The sequence below is a fragment of the Solanum stenotomum genome, chromosome 1 (assembly GCF_019186545.1).
Source record: "Solanum stenotomum isolate F172 chromosome 1, ASM1918654v1, whole genome shotgun sequence".
Taxonomy (NCBI): domain Eukaryota; kingdom Viridiplantae; phylum Streptophyta; class Magnoliopsida; order Solanales; family Solanaceae; genus Solanum; species Solanum stenotomum.
Window position 1 is genome coordinate 49,528,264 of NC_064282.1, and position 14,954 is coordinate 49,543,217.

The 14,954-nt window shown below is 37.7% G+C and overlaps 1 pseudogene; it reads left to right on the top strand.

The window, feature by feature from the left end:
* Nucleotides 1-1,251: 1,251 nt before the first annotated feature.
* Nucleotides 1,252-14,954, top strand: part of LOC125842228 (SNF2 domain-containing protein CLASSY 3-like) — a 26,735-nt pseudogene continuing 13,032 nt past the window's right edge.

Below are 14,954 nucleotides of genomic sequence, written 5' to 3' on the forward strand. Positions count from 1 at the left end.
GGCACCTACTATAATCCACCAGTAGGTAAGCCAACCCGTAACCCGGAACAACAAGTAATGGGTCTGAGGGTAGAAATCAAACAAGAGTAGGCAAATAACAATATAAACAGGCGGACACAAACCAAAAACTTATATACAANGAAGCTAACCTAGCTGTCAGAATTTTCATCTGAGCACGTCTTCCAAGAAGGTTGACCAAAGTCAACTTTTCAAGTCATTACAGCATCAGGGCTCGATGCATCTATCTGGTCAAGGGTCTCAGTACCCGGAGTAGCCTCAGACGAACTAACAACGCCAGATCCACTAGGAGATGTTGTGGACGTCTCAGCCGGCACTGTCTGAGTTGCCGGCTGCACAACCATCTCCACAAGATTCGAAAAGTCTCTGAATATGTTGTCCTCTTGGCTCTCGCTCACTACCTCATCGCACAATGCTATCCGCTCCTCGTCGGTCTGTGTCTCCGACTCTACATGCCCTGCATCATCCCTCTGCACTTCTCTGGTAGTAGCCGGAGGAGTCCCCGAGGTCTCAGGAGCATCCTCGTTATATGCTCCCTGCATCAGTGTGGTGAAGTCGGTAGCCTTCAAATAGGCTACGTCCTTCTTCAACTCTGGTATTTCGGCTTTTAATGTTGAAACCTTGGGTGTTTCCCCTTGTCTGCTCTCATAAGAAATTACTCTGGCAGTCAGATCATCAATAGTGTTTCTGATGGGGTTCAGTGCAGTCAAGATGGCATTGTCAATCATCCCTAGGATGGAGCTCTCTAATAGCGTCGACCTCATATCCACTGAATAGGCCAGCTGCCCCATCTTCAGGATCATAGCATGAGTGATCCTGGTAGGCTGGGAGGAAGAGGTGGCACCTGGAGTCTATGAAGTAGAAGAAGGAGCGGGTATACCTGAAGGTTCCGAAGCCGGAGTAGACGAAAGTCCCTCTGCTGGTAATGAGTCTACATTGACCTCTGGAGAAGTATCTGCTGGAGCTACTCTCCTCCTATCGATCTTCTCTCGTGTGAACTCGGCCTCTATACGCCGAATATCGATGGAAGAAGACGGGGTGACCTATATATCGCTAGCAGGATCTTGGGGTACTCCGGCATGCCGGCGTAACTCGGTGATCAGAACAGGAAAAGGCAGAGATATCTGTGTCTGTTTGGCTCTCACAGCCATCTCCTATGAAATCAGCAGTCCCAAGTCAATCCGCCTCCTAGCCATGATAGAACCAAGGCAAGCCGCCTTAGGATGACACAGAATGGACTCATTCTGGGATGGCATGATAGTATTAATGATGAAGCCAAACTAGTACCGGGAAGCAATGTCCATATCCCTCTTCTCAATCATAGTTCATGCCTCCATCCACCTCGAGGTGGTGTTAAAGATCATCAGAGCTAACCAACCTTTCAACTCATCCAGGGATGTGACAATAGGCAAACCCTGGTAGGGCAGTACCGAGTGCAGCAGTTGACCCAATACAACATTAATATGATCGTTGTGACCCTCCACCTCCTTGCCTCTAACCATAACCGACTTTATCGGTCGAAACTCACTTGCCTTCTTCTTATTCTTCCGAACCAACTCTCCATAGACTAAGTAGAATTCTCGGACCCAGGAAGGAATGTAAGGGCCCCGTGGCCTAGTGAAATGCTCCAATTCATGATATCTGAGTGTGTCAAGCACCTCAGCGTGCGTTGCCTTCCAAGCCCTCCACAGATAGTAACTTTTTTCTGGAATGGTTCGTAAACTATCGCCTTTTAATTTATTCAGCAACCTGGGTGGAGGTGGAGCTACGGGGAGTGCAGGGGCCACTGGAGGTGGTGCTGGAGTTGGCACTGATTCAGTAGTCGGGGGAGTGGCAGCTGAAGGGGTTCCGATAGATGTGGGTTGAGCTCTAACTCTGAGTTCATTCATTCGATTCATCAAAGGTTGCTCATCTTCCGACTCAGACAAAGTTGGTTCAACATTTGTGTCCTTCCTAGCTATGTGCTTTTTTCATTTGCCTTTATCTCCCGGTTGGAGGTCATTACTTTTTCTCTTTGGAGGGTTTGATCCTCCTTCATTGATCGTAATGCCCATAGCTTTCTTCTGGGGTCGCTAGCTTAAGTTTGTGTGTACCATACCTGCAAAAGATCGAGAGATTTAGGTGAAACTCAACAAAATCACAGAGAATTTTATTGCAGACAGACTCGCTGATCTAATCGACGAGTCGCCGAACCTCTGTGGTGAGCTTAATCGGACTCGACGAAAGGATTGGCTCAATAATTTAAGACAAATCGGCGTTAGAGAGGGTCTTTCCACGAATCGCCGAATACTTTCGGCGAGCAAGCTTTGTTCGCCAAAGGTTACAGTGCATAAGGGTTCCAGGGATGCAGATAAAGGGCGAGATGGAGACATTAGGCAAACCGCCGAGTCGTTCGGCGAGCTCGACCTAGCTCGCCAATCGACCCAACATGCCAATTTTCAACCCATCTTCTTGAATTCAATCCCGCAACCCCTGAAAATAAAATCAAAGCATGCTCTCATGGAATTCAAACAATACCCATACTACCCATTACCTCGAGATACTCAGATTTCTCCCGGATTTGCCGCATTTGGCCATTTGATGATATTTGCTCTTAAGAGCAGTGTCACCTACTCTATCATTGCGCAAATTTTTGACATTTAGCGCAAACGTGGGCTACTTAGAATTCACCCAATAAATTGAACCACACGCAACCATGACCCAATGAGATTTCATTAAAAACCACAAAAGTTACGGGCATTCGACAATTAAATATGGGCAAGACTTTTGAATTTAAATAGGCATGTAATCATTCTAATCCTATCAGAGAGGCCCAACACACATCACTAAGAGTCAATCATTGCAAATGAGTACAAAAACATTCAAATGTAAAAGTGTGAAAAGGAAACCAACTTTCAATGTTGATTAAATTCGATTTGAAAAGCTAGCGGCAAAGTATTCCAATTTCGATCACAAGTCCCCAACTAAAACGCTAGAGTAATTCTAAATTGAAGAAGATACTACCTTAGTGCGAGTTTAGGAGATTTGTGAGCGAGGGAAAGTGAAGAAGTTGAAGTTTTGAATCTTTTGGCCATTATAAACCGTCCAGTTCGCGCTCGTTCACCAACGTTAGTTGCAATCGCCGATCCACTTGACGAGTCGCTGAGTGGTCCTTTGTTCCACCGATTGTTAAAGATTTGTCAATTTCTTGGGTTCAAGATGGCAGTCTAAGTCGAGATCGCCGACCTGGGCAGTGATGCGCCAAACTGCTTCTCGAGGTCACCGAATTATATAGGCTCTAATTTAAACTTGAGTTGAGCGAAATAGTGGTTCAGGTCAGGCACACCAACCTATTTGGTAGTCCGCCGACTGAACATTTTCTCGCCAATCTGTATTTTTCACCACTTTCCTCATTCAAACCTGCACCACTAACACACCATTATTTATAAAAGCAAATTTAAGCATATAAAACCTTAGGTTGCCTCCCAAGAAGCGCCTTATTTAACGTCATGGCTAGACGCGAGTCCTTACTCACTCCCCATTGGTTGGGTTGGCCCTAGTGTTACTAGGTAACCCTAATAGTTCATTTTAGTGAAGAGGAGGCACCGCATAATTGAGGAGTGTCCTGATTAGCTGGATCGATCTAGAATGAGAGCTAACCATTTGATTCAACACTTCAATACTCTCCTTCATCTCTTCCAACATTTGATCTTGTTCGGTGATCTTTTGGAGAATGATTTGGAGTGTGTCCTCGACACGGTTGTTCTCCCAGCCTCTAGACTACTTCCTCTCGTGAGGAGGTATGTACCTCCCTTGACTCTTGCACTGGTTTTCCACCTCTGTTATCTTGGTGGCAACCTCGTGTAGCTGAGTTACCAGTGCGGATAATGTGAATTCCCTCTCGACTTATTACCTCATCACAGCTAGGTTTCCACCATTTCACTCAGCCATGCTCAAGGAACCTACCTACACCAACAAATTTAAAGAAAAACAAAACTAAAAATAAGATTAGTAAAGTACGATTATTGAAAGCTGAATTTTACTTAAACCAAAAAACTTTAACGTAACACCACTCCCCGACAACGGTGCCATTTTGATGGTTGTGTAATCAACGACATAACTTCTGATGCAAGTGTCTACGATCATGCAATAGTATAATAACCCAACCAAGGGTTGGGGTCAAGTCCCAAGAGAGTGGACATGAAAGTTAGTGGTTAAGTGCAAATGTGCTAATGCTAATCGTAGCTAAAGATTTTTACGAGTGAATACATAGCAAATTAAAGGGGAACACAAGAGTTTCACTTAACAATGAGGGTTTTGTCACCAGTAAGTAACAACAATAAAATTAACAAAGATTTCTAAGTAATGAGATGGGATTCTTGGGATGTGACCAAAATAAGGGTTAATCTAAATTATTGGGTACATACTTTCGATAGAAAATTTATAGAGTAATAGTAACTAGGCTAAGCTATACGTGGGAATAAATTCTCTCTCAAGAAACTTACCCCGTTTCAAATGGGTTCCACTTGGACACCCACTTGCCGCATAAAGACCAGCATATGCCTTACCCCACTCACTCTCTCGAGCTGAGTGTTAGGATATGGGACTATGGTTCACTCTCTCGAGCTGAACCTCATGCCGACCCACTCTTTAGGCGATCAATCTAGTAGTCTTAGTTTCTCGACCTCTCTCTTGAGCAAGTCGAAAACACATAAATAAACTTGTATTTGCAACTACAAATTTGTTAAATTCACCCACAACTACTAGATGAAATCACCATTAAACTACATCTAATCTATCAACAAGCAAGACCCAACAACAATCTTAACCCATATTCGCTAAATCACACCCCAAGAATTGGGGTTTTTTAGCCACACATCAAGAGAGAAATTTATACCTAAATGAGCTTGCATTCAAATGGTTATGAAGATTTAAGTCTTGTTATAGGCCAAGAATGAAGAATCCAAGATACCCAAGTCCAAATCCTTGGAGATGAAACCCTCTTCTTCTTAAAGTTTTCAAAAACCTCTCAAACTCAGAGTACAAAAATCTCCCAAAAATCTGACTCAAACTTGATAATCTAAAAATTAAGTAAAACAATGTAAAAATCACTCCTAAGAATAAAAACTGAACTATTATTTATAGTTTTCAGAAAATGTGCTCCGAAGGATCTGTCTGCGACGTTAATGAGAATCACCGATGCATTCGGCAATCTGTCCTTTGGTCTATTTTGTCACCTTTCATCATTTGCCTTCAGCATCTTTGTGTCCTGGATAATTGGGTGATATAGTACTGCTTCGCGGAGTCGTTCGGCGATACGCCGACTCTCCTGTTCATCGCCGATTTTCTCCTTTTCTTCAGAGCTCAGCACACTGGAACAATAGGCGAATATGTGATCTATTGGTGATTCGCCGAATGTTTTCGGCGATTCGCAGATCTTTGTTTCTTCATTCTTTCAGCTTCTTTTTGCTCCATTTTGCTAAGTAGTGTCTATGCTTTGCCTCAAACTTCTAATACCTGAAACTTAAAGGTTTTCATCAAATATTGAGATAAAATAAGCATTTGAGGACACAATTTCTATTAAACTATACCCCTAAATGAGTCCAATTTATGGACTCATCACACACACTTTACACTAGTTTTTTTTTTATTTTCCCTCTGTTTTTTCATTTTTTTCTCACACAAAAAAGGCTCATCTAAATTTACATTTGTTTTGTATTGTTTCTATATCTCATTCTATATTTAATTTAATCTATATTCAATTTATTCAAACTCATCAGTCTCTATTGCTCTGTTTTTATAGTTTAGTGAATTCAATGCTTTTGATTCTTGATTTTCTGGCAAAAAAAAGGTTTTCTCTTTTCATGCTAATATTTGTAAATAGAGTACAATCTTGTTTTTTATTGTGAAGAATGTCTTTATGATACATCTATGTTTGTGCATTTTAATTGATAATGAAAATTTTGTATTTTGACTCACGAGCAGACAAAGAGGAGGACTAGATAACAATTATTACAGTATATGGTAAAGATAGTTGAAAAAAGGAATGAGTTGAGTCAAAGTGGTAATTCTACGAATGTTAGATATGGAAGGAAAAGAAAAAATATTGAGCCTTCTGGAGGTGACGAGAGTAATATGGAAAATAATGGGAGGAGAAAGTCTAGTCCAGCAACTTGTGAGTGCATCAATAATAAGCCTTTCATCGAGGAAATATCACATGATGATGATTTGTTGGAGGAAGAGACTGATCCTAATGTTGTTATCCTTGATAAGGAGAGTGATCATGATGTTGTTATCATTGCGGAGGAGGAGGAGGAGGAAGAGGAGTGATCCTGATGTTGTTATCATTGTGAAGGTTGATCCTATGTTGATTCAACAGATGTGGTTGTTTCTTCTACTATAAGCATGTGTAGGAAAACAGACATATCCAAAGATCTTCCTGGTACAACCTCATATTCTTAGCCAAAAGTTGAATCTTGAACTAATGATCTTCCAAATAATTAGAAGAAGATTCTTGAACAATTTGAGTTTCTGAAGTTTATTCTTCATTCAATAAAAATATTGATGATCATAATAAACTCACTTCTCCCGAAGAGAAGGAAAAATTCTCTATTAAAGAAACACTTCATTTAATATTTGTATTTGAAGAAGAGGAACTTCTTCCCCTAAAGAAAGAAGAATGGGAAAAGAAAATTGAAGATCTTTTTGTTGAAATGGAAATATGTGTCTTGGAATGACATATTGGCTTTATGAGTAAATCAGTTTCGTCGATGCAGAGTGGACAACTAAGTGACTGTCAGCTGGGGGAACTCCCATCGTGTTCTAGATGAACAAATTGGACTCATCTATTCAGCTTGTTTATATGTCCATTTGGAGAGCAAGTACATCTTCTATCCTTTTGTAAGTATATGAGTTTTGTCCTATCAAGCACTTTTCTTTCCAAATATTTTGTAAATTCTATTCTCCAATTTTTTTCTAATTCACACTTAAATTAATTCTTGAACCTATGTGTCATCTGCAGTCTCAGAGAACTCGAGGGAGGTACAAAAGAAAATATTTTGGAGATTCCCCATCACTATTGGAAATTGATGGCTTCATAGTTTCTTATTCTTCTGCAGCCCAGGATTCTCCTATTTATGGAGAAGAAATTGTGTGGGATAGTTCCCCAAAGTGCCAAAGCAACAATGTATGCTAATTAACGTGGAGAATTTGAGTTCATGTGGAACCATATTGCTGGAGATAAATTTATTGAAAAGCTTAGAGATCCCCTTTTTGAGAGTAAGGGAGGATGCATTATCTTACTCCGACCTGGCATCAAAAAAGCCTGACTCACCATAGTGTTTCTTTAGTAATTTCTGAAGTTGTTCCCACTGTGTCGGCATGTAATCATAGCTTGTTCCAATTTTCATTTACTCGGGAAGATGAGTTTAAGAAATGCGAGGTGGACATCATTCTTCTATGTATAATGGAATGTCCACCTCCAATTTCTGGAACTCGGCCTCCAAGTTAAGAAGCAAACTGGATGGAGTTATGGTTACAAGCAGACACTTTGGAAACATCTTCAAAAATGACTAAAGAAATACTATGGCGGCATCGGGCTTTCGCGGTGCCAGGTAGTGTGAGATGATGCATCCTCCCTTACCAACTCATATGGGATCTCTGAGCCTCTAAAGAGTTATATCTCTAGTAATTATTTTCCAAATAAACTGAAATCCTCCATGTTGATGAGGAGACATTGTCTCTTTCACATTTGGGAAACTAAATCACACACAGTTCCTTCTCCATAAATAGGAGAATTCTTGCCTGAAGAAGAATCAGAAGTTGTGAGGATGTCAATATTTAAGAGTGATGTTGATTCTCTGAGATATATTCTTCCATGCCTTCGTCAAGGTCTGTTAGCCTGCAAATGACACATATGTTCCAGATTTTAAGAGTAAACTAAATATAAACCGGAGAGCTTGTCCGTTTAATTTTTCATGGGAAAACTATAGAAAAACTGCAATAAATTTAGATTTAGTAGAACATGTGTGCAACAGGAAAAAATAAAACAAAGAGTGCTTGAGAGAACAAAATTCATAGACTTACAAAATTAAGGAAGATGGACTTGACCTCTAATATCACATGTGAACAGCTGAACACATGAGTCCAATTTGTTCATCCAAATCAAGCTGGTGGTTCCCTATCTGCCAGTCCCTTACTTTTTCACTCTGCATCGGCAAAATAGGTGAATTTGTTAAGCCAATTTGTACTTCCAAGATACGCATGTCCATATCAACACAAAGATTGTCAATTTCCTTTTCCCATTCTTCTTTCTCCGGAGATAGAGGTTACTCGTCTTCAAACATGAATACAAAAGGAAGTAATTTTGTAACAACAACCTACAAGTTCCTGGACTAAACTTCTTCCCTGTTTCACCTCCAAAAGGATCCACCATCCTTCTTTTCCTTCCACTATTAAATCCAATATGCACATTCATAGGAAAATCAACATTTTTAAGAATATTCTTCCCATCAATTTCACAGTCCTCTCAAAGTACTCGTCATCACTTAGAAGATTTGGGGCATTGTTGTGCTTTTACCCCTCAACAGCAAGTGGAGGACTCCCCAATTGGAGATCCACAAAGATAGGCCATTCCGTATGAGTCTCATTGTCCACCCAAGTTACACACCCACCTTCACTAGTTAGGAATTCTCCTTCGCTAGACTCGGGACTATTACATTGTGGACACAAGCTTCTAAAAATAGAGGCATCCCTTGAGTCCATAAATATGCACTTGAGTCAAATTGCACAACCATTAGCATACTAAAAAATCGATTAGGAAATAATTTAGTTTCTTTTAGAGGACAAATATTATTAGTAAGGGCGACAAGTATTTTGAGAAAGAGAAAGTAGTACTAAAAGAACAGTGTGAAACACTACTATGATCAAAATGACATAATTCAAAACCTAATTACAAAGGATAATAGCACGTATGGTATTGACTTTATTGATAAATTTTGATTTTGGTACTTGTGAAATATGTAACTAAGGCAAATAAATTGAAACAATAATGTAATTTTAGTTTATTTGTATACACACTAAAGTTTATTCAAGTACCCAACTAACTTTTTAATAACTTATTTTATGTTATAATATAAAATATCTAATTGTGTCCTTACATTGGTAAAACCAAAATTGACACATGAATTATAATGTAGGTTGTGTTTCTAAGGAAGGAAAATGTGCTCCATGTAAAATATTTTTGAGAAAATAAATGAGTTTCTTATTTAATTTCTTGTGTTCACAAAAATACATGATTGTGTTAATTTTCATTTGGGTTAGGTCATGAGTGGTAGAAAAATGGTAAGGTAAATTATTTATCATTGTCCTGTATGGTAGATTAGTTGGGGGACCTGAGAGACAGTGATTTATAATGTGGAAGATGTAAGCGATTCGAGTAGGCTCTCTCTTATTTATAGTTAGGAAACCCTTGTGATTCTCTCTTGCCACGAGCCCAAATTTAGGCCTGACCAAGTTGATCTTCATGCGATGGGCGTCTTTCTTATTGTGAGGCCCTTAGACCTTCCTAGGTAAGTTTTTCATGATTGGTCATAATATATTTTTTTATTTTTTCATGTCATTCTCTCATGCCTAGACTTGGTCTTCTCACAATAGACTCAAATCATGAGACATTTTAGATTGGTAATGTTGGATTATTTATATGCAATTCTCGTACGAGTTTTTAGGTGTATTAAAATTTTCCTAGGTCTTTTAATACGTGCTCACAATGAAGACACAAGATCATCATGAGCAATCCCTATAGATTTCTTTTAATTTTAACCGTCACTTCATGCTTTATTCCTATTTTTCATTTTAGTTCACTTCTAATAATACTAAACGTCTATTATCATGTCGCAACATATATCATGTAACATTAATTCCTCATGGATGACACTTTAATTACACAATTGAACATGTAATTAAATTTTAAAATCTAGCTAGTTTGACATTGCTCTTGGCCTTCTCTCCTGCCTAGACTTTTGTCTTATCACAATAGGCTCAAATACTGAGCCATTTTGGATTGGTAATGTAGAAATTTATGTGATTCTCGCACAACTTTTTACTTGTATTATAATTTTCCTAGGCCTTTTCATAGCTTCTCACAGTGAAGACATGGGATCATCATGAGCATCACCGATAGATTCTTTTTTATTTCAACCTTCACTTGACATTTTATTCCTATTTTGTCCTTGTAGTACACTTGTAAATAATACTAACCATCTATTATAATATCATAGCATACATCATGTGATTTTAATTCCTCATTATTGAAACTTTAGTCCCACAATTGGAAATATGATTAAAATTTAAAATCTAATGGGTTTTACATTGTTTTTCTCTTACCATTCATCATAAATTAAAAATTAAAGAGTGTAAGCTTCATAGACTTCTTTAGTATATTTTGGAGATAAGACAAAAGTACCTCCTAAACTATACCTAGAATTCTAGCGACACTCATGAATAAACTATGATTTCAATAGAAGACCAAGTAATGTGCAATGCCAAATAGTGAAAATTAAAATAGGCATAGAAGCAAAACCTTAGTTTTGATCATACTGACTGAAACTGTATATAAATGGCGTGAGGACGAACTAAATTCCTCTCTATGATATTTTTACATACATGGAAGAACAAGAATTTCGGGAGAGGAGCTTGAAACCCTAGAATTTGCTCTATTGGAGGTTTGCTATAAGTTTGGAGAATAGATTAATAGATAAAATAAGAGAACTACCGTAATTTGCTCCCCTAATTTATGATAAAATATCACAATTTGAACTTAGGAAATTAAGAAAAAAACATAAATACCCTCAGAAAATACTCTTATTGATCAAGTCCATGATGACCTGCCATGACTCATGGAATTCCTTTATGGAATGTAGAGGTGTTGCCATTTTTCATGTGCTCATCCACGAGTCAATTCGATTGATAGTAGAATGATCCAAGGAACGTGGACTGTCTTCATGGAACTCAGGGATTCTGACAACTTCCATGTTTGAGTCTATGAGGTCATTCCACCTCCTCAAGCTATGGATTATCAACAATCAAGGTCATGTGTTCGTGTGTTCCTTTCCTCAACTAACAAAAGTAAGTATAGTTCATCTTATTGACTTCTTTATGTTTTTGCTTCTCATTTAAACTGCCTCTCTACATCTTGCAATTGTTTCTCAAGCTATGGTAGGTTTTTCCTATTGTTCTTTGCTTTTTGATCTTTTATTCTAAAGGATACCTCATTTCCAGGTTCATGCTCACCTTTGTTCTCTTCCTCTTTCTTTTCTCCCAGCTGATTCCCCTACTTCTGTTTCTGCGGATGGCGCTTGATCACAGCGCATGGGTAGCTCTAGTCTACCTCCTCCAAGTACTGATGATGGTTGCTTCCAGGTTTAACCGCTCCCATATGATCCCAGATCCTCTCTTTTTTTTAGTCTTTTTTGTTGGCTTAAGTAGCCCAAGCTAGATATCTCTTTGCATTTTGTTAACCTCGTGATGTTTTGTAAATGATATATATGTGAAAAATTGTGTTGTGGCCTCCTCATTCCTATTATCTTCTACTCACGGATACTCTCAAATATGAGAAATTTAATTTATCACTATTTATATTCCTTCTCCCTGTATTATCTGGGCTCTTAAAATCCGAAAAATATGTAGTTTCCTTTGTCAATTGCCATGGTTTCTACACAGTCTGCTAATTTGTTTACTTCTCTCATTATATGTTGGATAATGTATTGTCTTTTCTTGAAGACTTTATTTAATCTCTTCTACTATGTCCTTTGTGGCACACAATTTACATAATTTTTTGTTTTCCTTCTCTTTTCTCATTTTTATGTCACACAAAAAAGGCTCATCTAAATTCATGTGTCTTTTGTTTTGTTACTTTATCTATAGATAATTCTGTCTATATTCAAATTATGGTAACTCATTAGTCTACATTACTCTGTTTTTACAGTTTCATGAATTCAAAGCTTTCGATTTTTTATTTGCCTTTGGATAAATGTTTTTTCTATTTAGGTTAGTGTTTGTAAATAGAGTTCAGACTTTTTGTTATTGTGAAGAATGTGTTTAAGATACACCTATGTTTTTGCATTTTAATTGATAATAAAAATTGTGTACTTTGACTAAGGTGCAGACGATGGATTCATGGGATGACTCTGTTTAAAAGAGGAGGACTAGAAAACAATTATTAAAGTATATGGTAGAGATAATTGAAAGAGGAACAAGTTGAGCCAAAGTGGTAATGCTACAAATGTTAGTTATGGAAGGGAAAAAAAATTGAGCCTTCTGAAGGTGACCACAGAAATGTGGAAAATAATTGGAGGAGGAAGTCTAGTCCAGGACTTTGTGAGTCCATCACGACTCAGCCTTTCATCAAGGAAGTATCTGATAATGATGATTCATTGGAGGAGGAGAGTGATCATGATAATGTTATCATTGAGGAGGATAATGATCCCCATGTTGTTATCATTGCAAAGGAGGAGGAGGAGGAGGAAGAGGAGAGTGATCCTGATGTTGTTATCACTGCGGAGGTTGATCCTATCTTGAATACAACAAATGGGGCTGTTTCTTCTACCTCAAGCATGTGTAGGAGAGCGGACAAATCCAAAGAGGTTGCTGATACGATGTCATATTGTGAGCTAAAATTTGAATTTTCAACTGATGCTTTTCGAAGAATCAGAAGAAGATTCTTGAACAGTCCGGGTTTCTGAATTTTATTGTTGATTCAGTAAAAATTATTGATGATCATAATAAACTCAATTCTCCTAATGAGAGTAAAAAAATTTTTGGAAAAAACACTTCTTTTAATATTTCGATTTGAAGACGAGAAACTTCTTCCCCTAGAGAAAGAAGAATGGAAAAAGGAAATTGAAGATATTTTTGTTGATATAGAGATGTGTATCTTGGATTCACATATTGGCTTTACGAATAAATCAGCATCGTCGATGCAAAGTTGACAACTAGGTGACTGTCAAATGAGGAACCACCATGTTGTTCTAGATGAACAAATTGGACTCATCCGTTGAATTTGTTCATATGTCCATTTGGAAAGCAAGTATATCTTCTCTCCTTTTGTAAGTATATGAATTTTGTCCTATCAAGCACATTTCTTTCCAAATATTTTGTACTCTCCAATTTATTTATGGTTCACTAATTCTTGAATTTATGTGTCATCTGCAATCTCAAAGAACTCGAGGGGGGTATGAAAGAAAATATTTTGGAGAGTCACCATCACGATTGTATTTTGATGTCTTTAGAGTTTCTAACTCTTCTGCAGCTCATGATCTCCTATTTATGGAGAATAAACCGTGTGGGATTTAGTTCTCCAAATTGCCAAAGCCTTAGTGTATCCTCTTCAAATGGAGAATTTGAGTTCATGTGGAACAATATTGTTGGGGATATAACTCTTGAGAAGCCTATTTGTGAGTAAGGGAGGATGCATTATCTTATTCGCACCTGACATCAGAAAAACCCGACTCACCATTCATATATGTAGAAGGAATGTCCAACTCCTATTTCAGGAACTCAACTTCCTAGTTAAGAAGTAAACTTGATAGAGGTATGATTACTGGTAGACACTTTGGAAACATATTCAAAAATGACTGAAGAAATACTATGGTGAGTCTGGTTTTTCCGGTGCCAGGTGGATGTGATATTATTCGTCCTCCCTTACTAGAAGATAGGGGATCTCTGAGCCTCTCAAGAATTGTATATCTCCGGTAATACTTTCCCAAATTAACTCAAATCCTCCACGTTAATGAGGATAAATTGTCACATTGACATTTGGGGAAACTAAATCACAAACAGTTCCTTCTCCGTAAATAGAAAAATCCTTGCCTGAAGGAGAATCAAAAGGTGTAAGGCCGTCAAAATTCAAAAGTGATGTCGATTCTCTAAGATATTTTCTTCCATGCCTTCGTCGAGGTTTGTTAGCCTTCAAGTGACACATATGTTCAAGATTTTACGAGTGGACAAAATATTAACCAGAGAGCATGTCTGTTTAATTGGCATGGGAAAGATATAGGAAAAACAACCATAAATTTAGTTTTACTAGAACATGTGCATCAGAAAAAAATAAAACAAAGAGTGCTTGAGAGAACGAAATTTGCATACTAAAAAAATTAAGGAGGATGGACTTGACCTCTAATATCACATGTGAACAAACTGAATACATGAGTCCAATTTGTTCATCCAGATCAAGCTGGTGGTTCCCCATATTACGGTCACTTACTTTTTCACTGTGGGGAAAAAATGTGAATTTCTAAAGCCAATTTATACTTCCAGGGTACTGTTAGATAATTGACATTTCTTAACTTCTAGCATATTCCTTCTTACTACTTTTGACTTAGTTAAAGTTTACTGCTGCCTATTTTCTAGCTAGACTTAGTCACCTTTATTTGCTTAACTTTCTAAAGTTTGTGTCCCTAGTATGGCTGTTAGCGACACATGTTTTTATTCAGTTTTCCATCCACTTTGTAAGTGGCTACTAGATAGGAAATGGCTAGTTTTTCCTTGAATAAATTTAGAACTTTTGCAAATTAATGAACAACTAGAATTTCATAAGTTCACTTTGTTTTTTATTCTTCAATTCAGTTTATTGAGTGTTTCGGTTTTAACATTGGCATCGGAGCCTCTAGTTGATCTTACAGGACAAAAAATTTACGCAAATGGAATCCAACAACCTACCTTTAAATCCACCATTCACTTTCACCAGTGAAAATTACCAAAAAGAGATATTTTCTCAAAAATAAATTTTGGAAAATGTTTTCCAAATCAACTTATTTTCCAATTTTCTCATGTTTGATTGGGTAAAATGTTTTGGAAAATGTTTTCCAAATCAACTCATTTTCCTCAAATTCAAGGAAAATGACTTTCCTTCAAAACTTAAGGAAAACATTTCCAAAACTTTCCTCCAACTTCAAATTACA